Source organism: Quercus lobata, chromosome 5, assembly GCF_001633185.2.
Source record: "Quercus lobata isolate SW786 chromosome 5, ValleyOak3.0 Primary Assembly, whole genome shotgun sequence".
NCBI classification, from domain to species: Eukaryota; Viridiplantae; Streptophyta; class Magnoliopsida; order Fagales; family Fagaceae; genus Quercus; species Quercus lobata.
Window position 1 is genome coordinate 17450563 of NC_044908.1, and position 11934 is coordinate 17462496.

The following is an 11934-nucleotide window of genomic DNA, read 5'->3' on the forward strand; positions in this document are numbered from 1 at the left end:
AAGGTCTTGCATGGTCCTCGGACTTAAACCTATGGGGAAACTAGTCACTCCAAAAGCCTAAGTGCTAGACATAACCAAGGTCTTGCATGGTTTTCAGACTCAAACCTATGGGGAAACTAGTCACTCCAAAGGCCTAAGTGCTAGACAAAACCAAGGTCTTGCATGGTCTACGGACTCAAACCTATAGGGAAACTAGTCACTCCAAAAGCATAAGTGCTAGACAGAACCAAGGTCTTGCATGGTTTTTGGACTCAAACCTACAGGAATCTAACTACATCAGGAAAGGCTTAAGTCTTGGACGGAATGGAGGTCCTGCATGGTCCTCGGACCTCCGGCTTTATGGAAACTAACACACAATGGTACCTTTCTGAGTGTTTAAACTAGGTACACTCACGCCCCGGTCCTCGGACCAGACACCTAGAGTGAGTTAAAGTTGTGAATATCGTCGGAAACTTGGAAAAGAACCCTAGTACCCAGCAACCCTCTCGGACAGTTTAGTTTAGGTTACACGTCCTCGGGCGTCCGCCCCGTTTGCAGTACAGAGCATGCGGCTGTTGTCCCGATCAGTCTTATATAGTTAACCTACTTAAAGTCGACATTGTTGTGCCCGTCGGTTTCGATAAGTTCAAAGTAATAACTCTTTACCGACAAAGGCATCGGTTCTAAGTACGGTTCGAAAGAAAAGACACCAGCATATTCATTCACAAAATAAATATTGTAGAAAAGAAAGAACACATAAAATGCGATAAAATCAACTTTTATTAGATAAAGAGATAGCACAATATACATAAAAGGGCTTGGACAAGCCTATATCATAAGCTAACTATAAAAAAAAAAAAAAAAAGGGGGAATACACGGGGACGATAGATCCTTTAGTTTTGCTCCAGCAGCAACTAAGCAAGTCTAGAGGGCACCAGTGATGGAAGAGAAGAAGAAGCAGAGGCACCTGGTCCACAACCTTGCTCTAGTAGCGACTAAACAAGTATAGATGGTACCGGCGATGGGAAGTCCAAGCCCTCACGTGTGTAACATACGGCGCCGGATGGAAGTCCCAGTGCTGTCGCACCAAAAATCTGATGCGACCTCCACCTACTTCGGATTTTGGTTGAAGGAAGAAGAGGCTCCTTTCTTTCCTTATCAAGGAAAAGAAATTTCTTGAGCCTTTGTCTCCCTTGCCCCGATCTGGCCATTCTAAATCTCGGAGATACCTAAGGCTTCTGAAGAGGGTTTTGTTCCTTCACCCTCACCCTAACCATGACCATTTCACTCCCTAAATCCCAGTCGGGACTCTGTGAACATTTGGGGAGTTAGAAACCTGAAAAACTCGAGGGTTTGCAAATAAAAGGGGACGATCTCCCACTGCGCGTCTTATATAGGGCACAAATCTGGAGGCAATCAATTCGCCCCAAATCTCCAAGAAGGAATTACAAACGAGATAAGTCTCGCTCAAATTCCAAAGTAGTTTTCAGCCATTGAATTTATGTCACCTCGGGAAAGGGTCCTAATTAAAGTGCGCCTCCTGTACAGAAATGACAGGAACGCGGCTTGGATAGACTAAAAGAATATCTCACAGCCAGGAATGTGCCTCAAGCAAATGAAGAGACTCTGGCATTAATGGAGGGCAAGACCTGGCCGACCGTGACAGAGGTCCGATGTCACCAAAACCCTTATTTCCATCTGAGAAGCCGGACAGCAGGATTTTGAGGGGCTATTGTGGGGGGTAAAAGACTAATAGGCCCATGTCGATGTCCACACTGGGTCAAGGGTCCAACCTAAGGAAAAACCCCTCCCTGGCTCTAGAGAGAATCCTTCTCGGCATGGATATAGCTGAGGACAAGAAAGTCAACCTGCCACTAGTAGTGACACTCCAGATCGTTCCACAGAGCGGAGAAAGCACTAAAGCAGAAAAGGACAACGGAGAAAACGGAAGTGTGTAAGGGAAAGGCTGCCATTACTACATTCAATGCCTTATGCCTGACACGACCATACTTTTCTGTCCTTACAACCACCCCTAACAACTGGAGGGAAGGGCTGATGGGACAAGTACCTACCTTAGGGACCCCATTCAGGATGAAAGAAACTACTATAAAAAGGGAGTAAAGAGAAACAGAATGGTGGGGTAAAGCCCCCCAACATATAAGAGGGACTAGAAGGGGCTCCCGGAACCGTGCCGAGGACCAATTCACCCAGATGAACTCAGTCCATCTCATCCTGATCGAGTAAAACACCATGATAACTCTTGTTCGTACACCAAAGCCTAGCTTTTTGGCCCACTCTCTACAAATTCATTATACCGGGCTCGCTGGTCTAAGGTCCCACACATCCTGGGCCAGACCGAAAAAATCGGACCCTACAATTGGCGTCGTCTGTGGGAAGAGCTTGTGCGTTGGCAAATATGATGGTTAGTCACGGTCAAGCTCCTATCAACAAGAATCCCTCGAGAGGACCATTATGGCAGTGGTGCGAGCTGTGCGAAAGCCCCCCATCAGTTCCAGGAACACACCATCATTATCATAGCTCAACCTCCGTTTAGGTTCACACTTCGAAGTGTTCATTACGAGGGAAGGATCGCTAGATGGCGCAGTTCAAGGGGCGCCAGACGTCAGATATCTGCCCCTATGCACTTGTCAAAGGGCTAACTCTTGAGACCCCTAATAGTCTGGTTCGCTGAATTCCCTAGGGACTGGGAAGCCAAGGGCTAAACTGAAATCTAATCAAGTGCTAGACAAACCCAAGGTCTTGCATGATCCTCGAACTCAAACCTATAGGGAAACTAGTCGCTCCAAAGGCATAAGTGCTAGGCAAAACCAAGGTCTTGCATGGTACTCGGACTCAAACCTATGGGGAAACTAGTCACTCCAAAGGCCTAAGTGTTAGACAGAACCAACGTCTTGCATGGTCCTCGGACTCAAACCTATGGGGAAACTAGTCACTCCAAAGGCCTAAGTGCTAGACAGAACCAAGGTCTTGCATGGTCCTCGGACTCAAACCTATAGGGAAACTAGTCACTCCAAAAGTATAAGTGCTAGACAGAACCAAGGTCTTGCATGGTCCTCGGAATCAAACCTACGGGGAAACTAGTCACTCCAAAGGCCTGAGTGCTAGACAGAACCAAGGTCTTGCATGGTCCTCGGACTCAAACCTATGGGGAAACTAGTCATTCCAAAAGTATAAGTGCTAGACAGAATCAAGGTCTTGCATGGTCCTCAGACTCAAACCTATAGGGAAACTAGTCACTCTAAAAGCCTAAGTACTAGACAGAACCAAGGTCTTGCATGGTCCTCGGACTTAAACCTATGGGGAAACTAGTCACTCCAAAAGCCTAAGTGCTAGACATAACCAAGGTCTTGCATGGTTTTCGGACTCAAACCTATGGGGAAACTAGTCACTCCAAAGGCCTAAGTGCTAGACAAAACCAAGGTCTTGCATGGTCTACGGACTCAAACCTATAGGGAAACTAGTCACTCCAAAAGTATAAGTGCTAGACAGAACCAAGGTCTTGCATGGTTTTTGGACTCAAACCTACAGGAATCTAACTACATCAGGAAAGGCTTAAGTCTTGGATGGAATGGAGGTCCTGCATGGTCCTCGGACCTCCGGCTTTATGGAAACTAACACACAATGGTACCTTTCTGAGTGTTTAAACTAGGTACACTCACGCCCCGGTCCTCGGACCAGACACCTAGAGTGAGTTAAAGTTGTGAATATCGTCGGAAACTTGGAAAAGAACCCTAGTACCCAGCAACCCTCTCGGACAGTTTAGTTTAGGTTACACGTCCTCGGGCGTCCGCCCCGTTTGCAGTACAGAGCATGCGGCTGTTGTCCCGATCAGTCTTATATAGTTAACCTACTTAAAGTCGACATTGTTGTGCCCGTCGGTTTCGATAAGTTCAAAGTAATAACTCTTTACCGACAAAGGCATCGGTTCTAAGTACGGTTCGAAAGAAAAGACACCAGCATATTCATTCACAAAATAAATATTGTAGAAAAGAAAGAACACATAAAATGCGATAAAATCAACTTTTATTAGATAAAGAGATAGCACAATATACATAAAAGGGCTTGGACAAGCCTATATCATAAGCTAACTATAAAAAAAAAAAAAAAAAGGGGGAATACACGGGGACGATAGATCCTTTAGTTTTGCTCCAGCAGCAACTAAGCAAGTCTAGAGGGCACCAGTGATGGAAGAGAAGAAGAAGCAGAGGCACCTGGTCCACAACCTTGCTCTAGTAGCGACTAAACAAGTATAGATGGTACCGGCGATGGGAAGTCCAAGCCCTCACGTGTGTAACATACGGCGCCGGATGGAAGTCCCAGTGTTGTCGCACCAAAAATCTGATGTGACCTCCACCTACTTCGGATTTTGGTTGAAGGAAGAAGAGGCTCCTTTCTTTCCTTATCGAGGAAAAGAAATTTCTTGAGCCTTTGTCTCCCTTGCCCCGATCTGGCCATTCTAAATCTCGGAGATACCTAAGGCTTCTGAAGAGGGTTTTGTTCCTTCACCCTCACCCTAACCATGACCATTTCACTCCCTAAATCCCAGTCGGGACTCTGTGAACATTTGGGGAGTTAGAAACCTGAAAAACTCGAGGGTTTGCAAATAAAAGGGGACGATCTCCCACTGCGCGTCTTATATAGGGCACAAATCTGGAGGCAATCAATTCGCCCCAAATCTCCAAGAAGGAATTACAAACGAGATAAGTCTCGCTCAAATTCCAAAGTAGTTTTCAGCCATTGAATTTATGTCACCTCGGGAAAGGGTCCTAATTAAAGTGCACCTCCTGTACAGAAACGACAGGAACGCGGCTTGGATAGACTAAAGGAATATCTCACAGCCAGGAATGTGCCTCAAGCAAATGAAGAGACTCTGGCATTAATGGAGGGCAAGACTTGGCCGACCGTGACAGAGGTCCGATGTCACCAAAACCCTTATTTCCATCTGAGAAGCCGGACAGCAGGATTTTGAGGGGCTATTGTGGGGGGTAAAAGACTAATAGGCCCATGTCGATGTCCACACTGGGTCAAGGGTCCAACCTAAGGAAAAACCCCTCCTTGGCTCTAGAGAGAATCCTTCTCGGCATGGATATAGCTGAGGACAAGAAAGTCAACCTGCCACTAGTAGTGACACTCCAGATCGTTCCACAGAGCGGAGAAAGCACTAAAGCAGAAAAGGACAACGGAGAAAACGGAAGTGTGTAAGGGAAAGGCTGCCATTACTACATTCAATGCCTTATGCCTGACACGACCATACTTTTCTGTCCTTACAACCACCCCTAACAACTGGAGGGAAGGGCTGATGGGACAAGTACCTACCTTAGGGACCCCATTCAGGATGAAAGAAACTACTATAAAAAGGGAGTAAAGAGAAACAGAATGGTGGGGTAAAGCCCCCCAACATATAAGAGGGACTAGAAGGGGCTCCCGGAACCGTGCCGAGGACCAATTCACCCAGATGAACTCAGTCCATCTCATCCTGATCGAGTAAAACACCATGATAACTCTTGTTCGTACACCAAAGCCTAGCTTTTTGGCCCACTCTCTACAAATTCATTATACCGGGCTCGCTGGTCTAAGGTCCCACACATCCTGGGCCAGACCGAAAAAATCGGACCCTACAATTGGCGTCGTCTGTATGAAGAGCTTGTGCGTTGGCAAATATGATGGTTAGTCACGGTCAAGCTCCTATCAACAAGAATCCCTCGAGAGGACCATTTTGGCAGTGGTGCGAGCTGTGTGAAAGCCCCCCATCAGTTCCAGGAACACACCATCATTATCATAGCTCAACCTCCGTTTAGGTTCACACTTCGAAGTGTTCATTACGAGGGAAGGATCTCTAGGCGGCGCAATTCAAGGGGTGCCAGACGTCAGATATCTGCCCCTATGCACTTGTCAAAGGGCTAACTCTTGAGACCCCTAATAGTCTGGTTCGCTGAATTCCCTACGGACAGGGAAGCCAAGGGCTAAACTGGAATCTAATCAAGTGCTAGACAGACCTAAGGTCATGCATGATCCTCGAACTCAAACCTATAGGGAAACTAGTCGCTCCAAAGGCATAAGTGCTAGGCAAAACTAAGGTCTTGCATGGTACTCGGACTCAAACCTATGGGGAAACTAGTCACTCCAAAGGCCTAAGTGCTAGACAGAACCAACGTCTTGCATGGTCCTCGGACTCAAACCTATGGGGAAACTAGTCACTCCAAAGGCCTAAGTGCTAGACAGAACCAAGGTCTTGCATGGTCCTCGGACTCAAACCTATAGGGAAACTAGTCACTCCAAAAGTATAAGTGCTAGACAGAACCAAGGTCTTGCATGGTCCTCGGAATCAAACCTATGGGGAAACTAGTCACTCCAAAGGCCTGAGTGCTAGACAGAACCAAGGTCTTGCATGGTCCTCGGACTCAAACCTATGGGGAAACTAGTCATTCCAAAAGCATAAGTGCTAGACAGAATCAAGGTCTTGCATGGTCCTCAGACTCAAACCTATGGGGAAACTAGTCACTCCAAAGGCCTAAGTGCTAGACAAAACCAAGGTCTTGATGGTCCTTGGACTCAAACCTATGGGGAAACTAGTCATTCCGAAAGCATAAGTGCTAGACAGAATCAAGGTCTTGCATGGTCCTCGTACTCAAACCTACAGGAAGCTAACTACATCAAGAAAGGCTTAAGTCTTGGACGGAATGGAGGTCCTGCATGGTCCTCGGACCTCCGGCTTTATGGAAACTAACACACAATGGTACTTTTCTGAGTGTTTAAACTAGGTACAGTCTTGCCCCGGTCCTCGGACCAGACACCTAGAGTGAGTTAAAGTTGTGAATATCGTCGGAAACTTGGAAAAGAACCCTAGTACCCGGCGACCCCCTCGGACAGTTTAGTTTAGGTTACACGTCCTCGGGCGTCCGCCCCGTTTGCAGTACAGAGCATGCGGCTGTTGTCCCGGTCAGTCTTATATAGTTAACCTACTTAAAGTCGACATTGTTGTGCCCGTCGGTTTCGATAAGTTCAAAGTAATAACTCTTTACCGACAAAGGCATCAGTTCTAAGTACGGTTCGAAAGAAAAGACACCAGCATATTCATTCACAAAATAAATATTGTAGAAAAGAAAGGATACATAAAATGCGATAAAATCATCTTTTTTTAGATAAAGAGAGAGCACAATATACATAAAAGGGCTTAGACAAGCCTATATCATAAGCTAACTATAAAAAAAAAAAAGGGAATACACGAGGACGATAGATCCTTCAGTTTTGCTCCAGCAGCAACTAAGCAAGTCTGGAGGGCACCAGTGATGGAAGAGAAGAAGAAGCAGAGGCACCTAGTCCACAACCTTGCTCTAGCAGCGACTAAGCAAGTATAGATGGTACCGGCGATGGGAAGTCCAAGCCCTCACGTGCGTAACATATGGCGCCGGATGGAAGTCCCAGTGCTGTCGCACCAAAAATCTTATGCGACCTCCACCTACTTCGGATTTTGGCTGAAGGAAGAAGAGGCTCCTTTCTTGACCTATCGAGGAAAAGAAATGTCTTGAGCCTTTGTCTCCCTTGCCCCGATCGGGCCATTCTAAATCTCGGAGATACCTAAGGTTTCTGAAAAGGGTTTTGTTCCTTCACCCTCACTCTAACCATGACCATTTCACTCCCTAAATCTCAGTCGGGACTCTGGGAACATTTGGGGAGTTAGAAACTTGAAAAACTCGAGAGTTTGCAAATAAAAGGGGACGATCTCCCACCGCGCGTCTTATATAGGGGACAAATCTGGAGGCAATCAATTCGCCCCAAATCTCCAAGAAGGAATTACAAACGAGATAATTCTCGCTCAAATTCCAAAGTAGTCTTTAGCCATTGGCTTTATGTCACCTCGTGAAAGGGCTCTAATTAAAGCACGCCTCGTGTACCAAAACGACAGGAACGCGGCTTGGATAGACTACAAGAATATCTCACAGCCAGGAACGCGCCTCAGGCAAATAAAGAGACTTTGGCATTAATGGAGGGCAAGACTTGGCAAGCCATGATAGTGGTTCGATGTCACCAAAACCCTCATTTCCATCCGAGGAGCTGGACAGCAAGATTTTGAGGGGTTATTGTGGGAGGTAAAAGACTAATAGGCCCATGTCGATGTCCACACTGGGTTAGGGGTCCGACCCAAAGAAAAACTCCTCCTTGGCTATGGGGAGAATCCTCCTCGACATGGATATAGCCGAGGACAAGAAAGTCAACCTACCACTAGTAGTGACACTCCAGATCGTTCCACAGAGCTGGGAAAGCACTAAAGTAGAAAAGGACAATGGAGAAAATGGAAGTGTCTAAGGGAAAGGCTGTCATTACTGCATTCAATGCCTTATGCCTGACACGGCCATACTTCTCTGTCACTACAACCAACCCCAACAACTAGAGGGAAGGGCTGATGGGACAAGTACCTACCCTAGGGACCCCATTCAGGAGGAAGGAAACAACTATAGAAAGGGAGTAAAGAGAAACAGAAAGGCGGGGCGAAGACGCCCCAACACATAAGAGGGACCAGAAAGGGCTCCCAGAACTGTGCCGAGGACCAATTCTCCCAGATGAACTCAATCCATCTCATCCTGATCGAGTAAAACACCATGATAACTCTTGTTCATACACCAAAGCTTAGCTCTTTGACCCACTCTCTACAAATTCATTGTACCGGGCTCGCTGGTCTATGGTCCCACGCATCCTGGGCCAGACCGGAAAAATCGGACCCTACAAAAAGTTTGCTCAATTGCATTTCTAAGTGATGAGTGAACATAATTAAACCTCTCTTCTATGTGATTCCCTCGACCAGTTCGTTGAAAATCTGAAAGATGATACCTCTATCCCTTATAAGGTGGCAAATATCCTTTCCTTAAGGGGTATCCAACATCAACTAAATAATATTTTCCTAGTAAAAGAAAAAAAAAATGTAAGATGTACATAAATAATATCCTTCATACATATATAAAAATTTTATATACCTGGTGGTGGTTTTGGAAAGTTGGCAAATTGTCGACGGATAGCATCTAAGAAAATACGTGTATTATGTGCTGCACCCTCCCATCCAACCATAACAAATGTGAAAAGTAAATCAAAATCGCATGCTGCCATCACATTAAAAGATGTCACACCCTTTCTATTATAATATAGAGCTTTCTTGTCGTCTCCAACAACAATTTGGATATGTGTACCGTCAATGGCACCAATGCAGTCCTAAAATAGAATATAAATTTTAATTACTTAGGAAATAATCTTAACAAATATTAGAAACAAATTAGAATGTATGAAATGAATAACTGAAAGTGTGGCATGTACAATGGATTCTTCTGTATATGTCTTGGAACTACACTAAATGTAGGGTCAGAAGGCTTGAAGATATCCATTGACGTTATGTTAAGGTGTTTTAGAACTCTATGAAAATGTCTGTGTATAGTCTCACCAGAATGTTGGAATCTTTCTTGAACCATCCTATAACAAGCTCCTTGTCCAAGTATCATTAAACATATACCTACTGACTCTTCAAGCCTAATATGCCTTGTGTGTTGAAGTCCATATGTATGTTGTAAAACATTACACAATTGAAGGAAAACATGTGGCTTCATTCTAAACATTTCGTTTCATTACCCGTCAAACAATCCATCAACCACATATAGCCAGTTTGTTCAGAATCTATACAAGGTTGTTTATCAATATATTTCATATAATATGTCACTGCAACATGACATCCAACAACAGCAAGATCATACAATTCCTCATCATCATATTCATCGTTTTCCACATCATAAGAATGATCTTCATCACTATTATCAATATGATCATTGTAATCCATAGGAATATCACCTAAAATATTATAGCAATAAATTAGATAAATCACAATAAAGAAAATGAGTAAACATTTAAATGATATAGGAGTGTGCGTGTGTGTGTGCACAGGTGGTGCGTATATTGCTACGGAGGGGTGCGTGTGTGCTTGCATGAGGGCGCGTCTGAGTGTGCAGTGATTGGACTGTACTGTGCAAGAAAGTAGGAATTTATTGTATGGGCCTGTGTTTGAGCCTCTCAATCCAAAAACTATGGATCCTACTAAATTTATCAAGTTCCAGAAGATTAATGAAAATTGGATTTTTTTTTTTTTTTTTTTTTTTATATTAGTCATGTCGCATAGCTTCATCCAAGGATGTCTAATTTTTCAATGGACCTGCTAGAAGTCCACCAACAAGTACATTCAGATTTCAGAACCAATGAAACGGTGACAATCTATTTATATATATATATATATATATATATATATATATATTTCCCACCCTTCCAAACTTACCTGGCCGCTTAGTGATTGATCTATCACTGCTCCAAATATCAAGTTTGCACTAGGATCCACTAGGTCATATATAACCTCTGCTGCAGCATTCACTTGCTATTAACAAGCGACCCAAGGTCAAAGGTTTGACATAATATGAGTTAAAAAGCAAGTGTGATGCTAGCTAAAGCATATTGTAACCAGTATGACAAGAAGTATAGTATCCTCATTTTATTCTCTCCTTCAAGTAGGTGAGACCTGCACCAGTACTACCTCAAACACATGAAAAAATTCAAGAAAGATCAACTAAAAAACCATTAAAAAAAACACTATTTGTAACAAGAAGGCAATCTTTATGTTCACTTTGACGAAATGCACAGATTTTTCTAAGCACATTGACACCAAACACAACATTCTGATTGGTTGGAAAGTAGCTTAATTTATGCACTAAAATCAACTTTGAATAGCGTTTAAAAAAAAATAATAATGAGTGCCGTGGCCCAAAACAAAGCTGGGAGCAAGTTGTTCAGTTATCTTGGAATGCACCCTAATCATGCACTGATATAGAAAGGAAAATAATTCAAGGTAAAGATTGTCCCATGGAAAACCTGAGTTTTCATTATGTTAACACAAAGGTGAGTACTACTAAGCACGAGTCCAAGCATCAATTGGACAACTAATTGAAAAAAGAATATGTTGTGCTAGTCACAATCAATCACCCCTGTTAAGAACAACTAATTGAAAAAAGAAAAAGAAAAAAAATTAACTTCTAGCTTTATATTCAAAATTGAAACCAACACCAATTCTAGCAGAAAGTGAAATACATGTAGGCCAATAATTCACACTTGCAGAAACAATGGCATCAGTCAGTTAGAGACTAGAGGTTCAAGTTTAGTACAATAAATTTAAGAGCTACAACTAAAACAAGATATACCAGTAACAATTGGGTCCAACTTAACCCTTTTTTCATAACCTTCGTCTTTCTTGGTTTCCACCAGAAACAACCAACTATATCATTTTTTTCAGTATTGTCTGCAAAGCTGAAGTTGCTATGTGTTAACAATTATGTGAAAAAAGGTCAATTGGACCACTATAAAGATTTTACCCAAAAAAATGCCATCTAGAATAAAACAATAAATTATTCAAAGGATAAAACAATAAATTATTAAAAACATCTCTCTCTTCCATAAAACATTATTCAAAGGATAAAACAATAAATTATTAAAAACATCTCTCTCTTCCATAAAACATTATTCAAAGGATAAAACATAAAACACCCTAAGTGCCAAAGTAGTGACCTCCCTAACAGCCACATTATTCAAAGGATAAAACAATAAAACATTAAACATCTCTCTTCCATAAAACATTATTCATACGATAAAACATAAAACACCCTAAGTGCCAAAGTAGTGCCCTCCTAACAATCTTGCCTCCTCTTGCAGAAACTGGAGTTGTAATTATGGTTCTTCCATCATGACAAACATCTCTCTCTTCTCTCGTTTTTGAAATATACGTGTTTCCATGAGGTAGAGTTCGGAACCCTTCTCAATGCCATCTAGGGTGCACACACGTTCCATGACATTACGAATAGTACTACTTAGCTCCACTGAAAAAGCTGAGTTCCTTAACTCCACAACATCACAGAT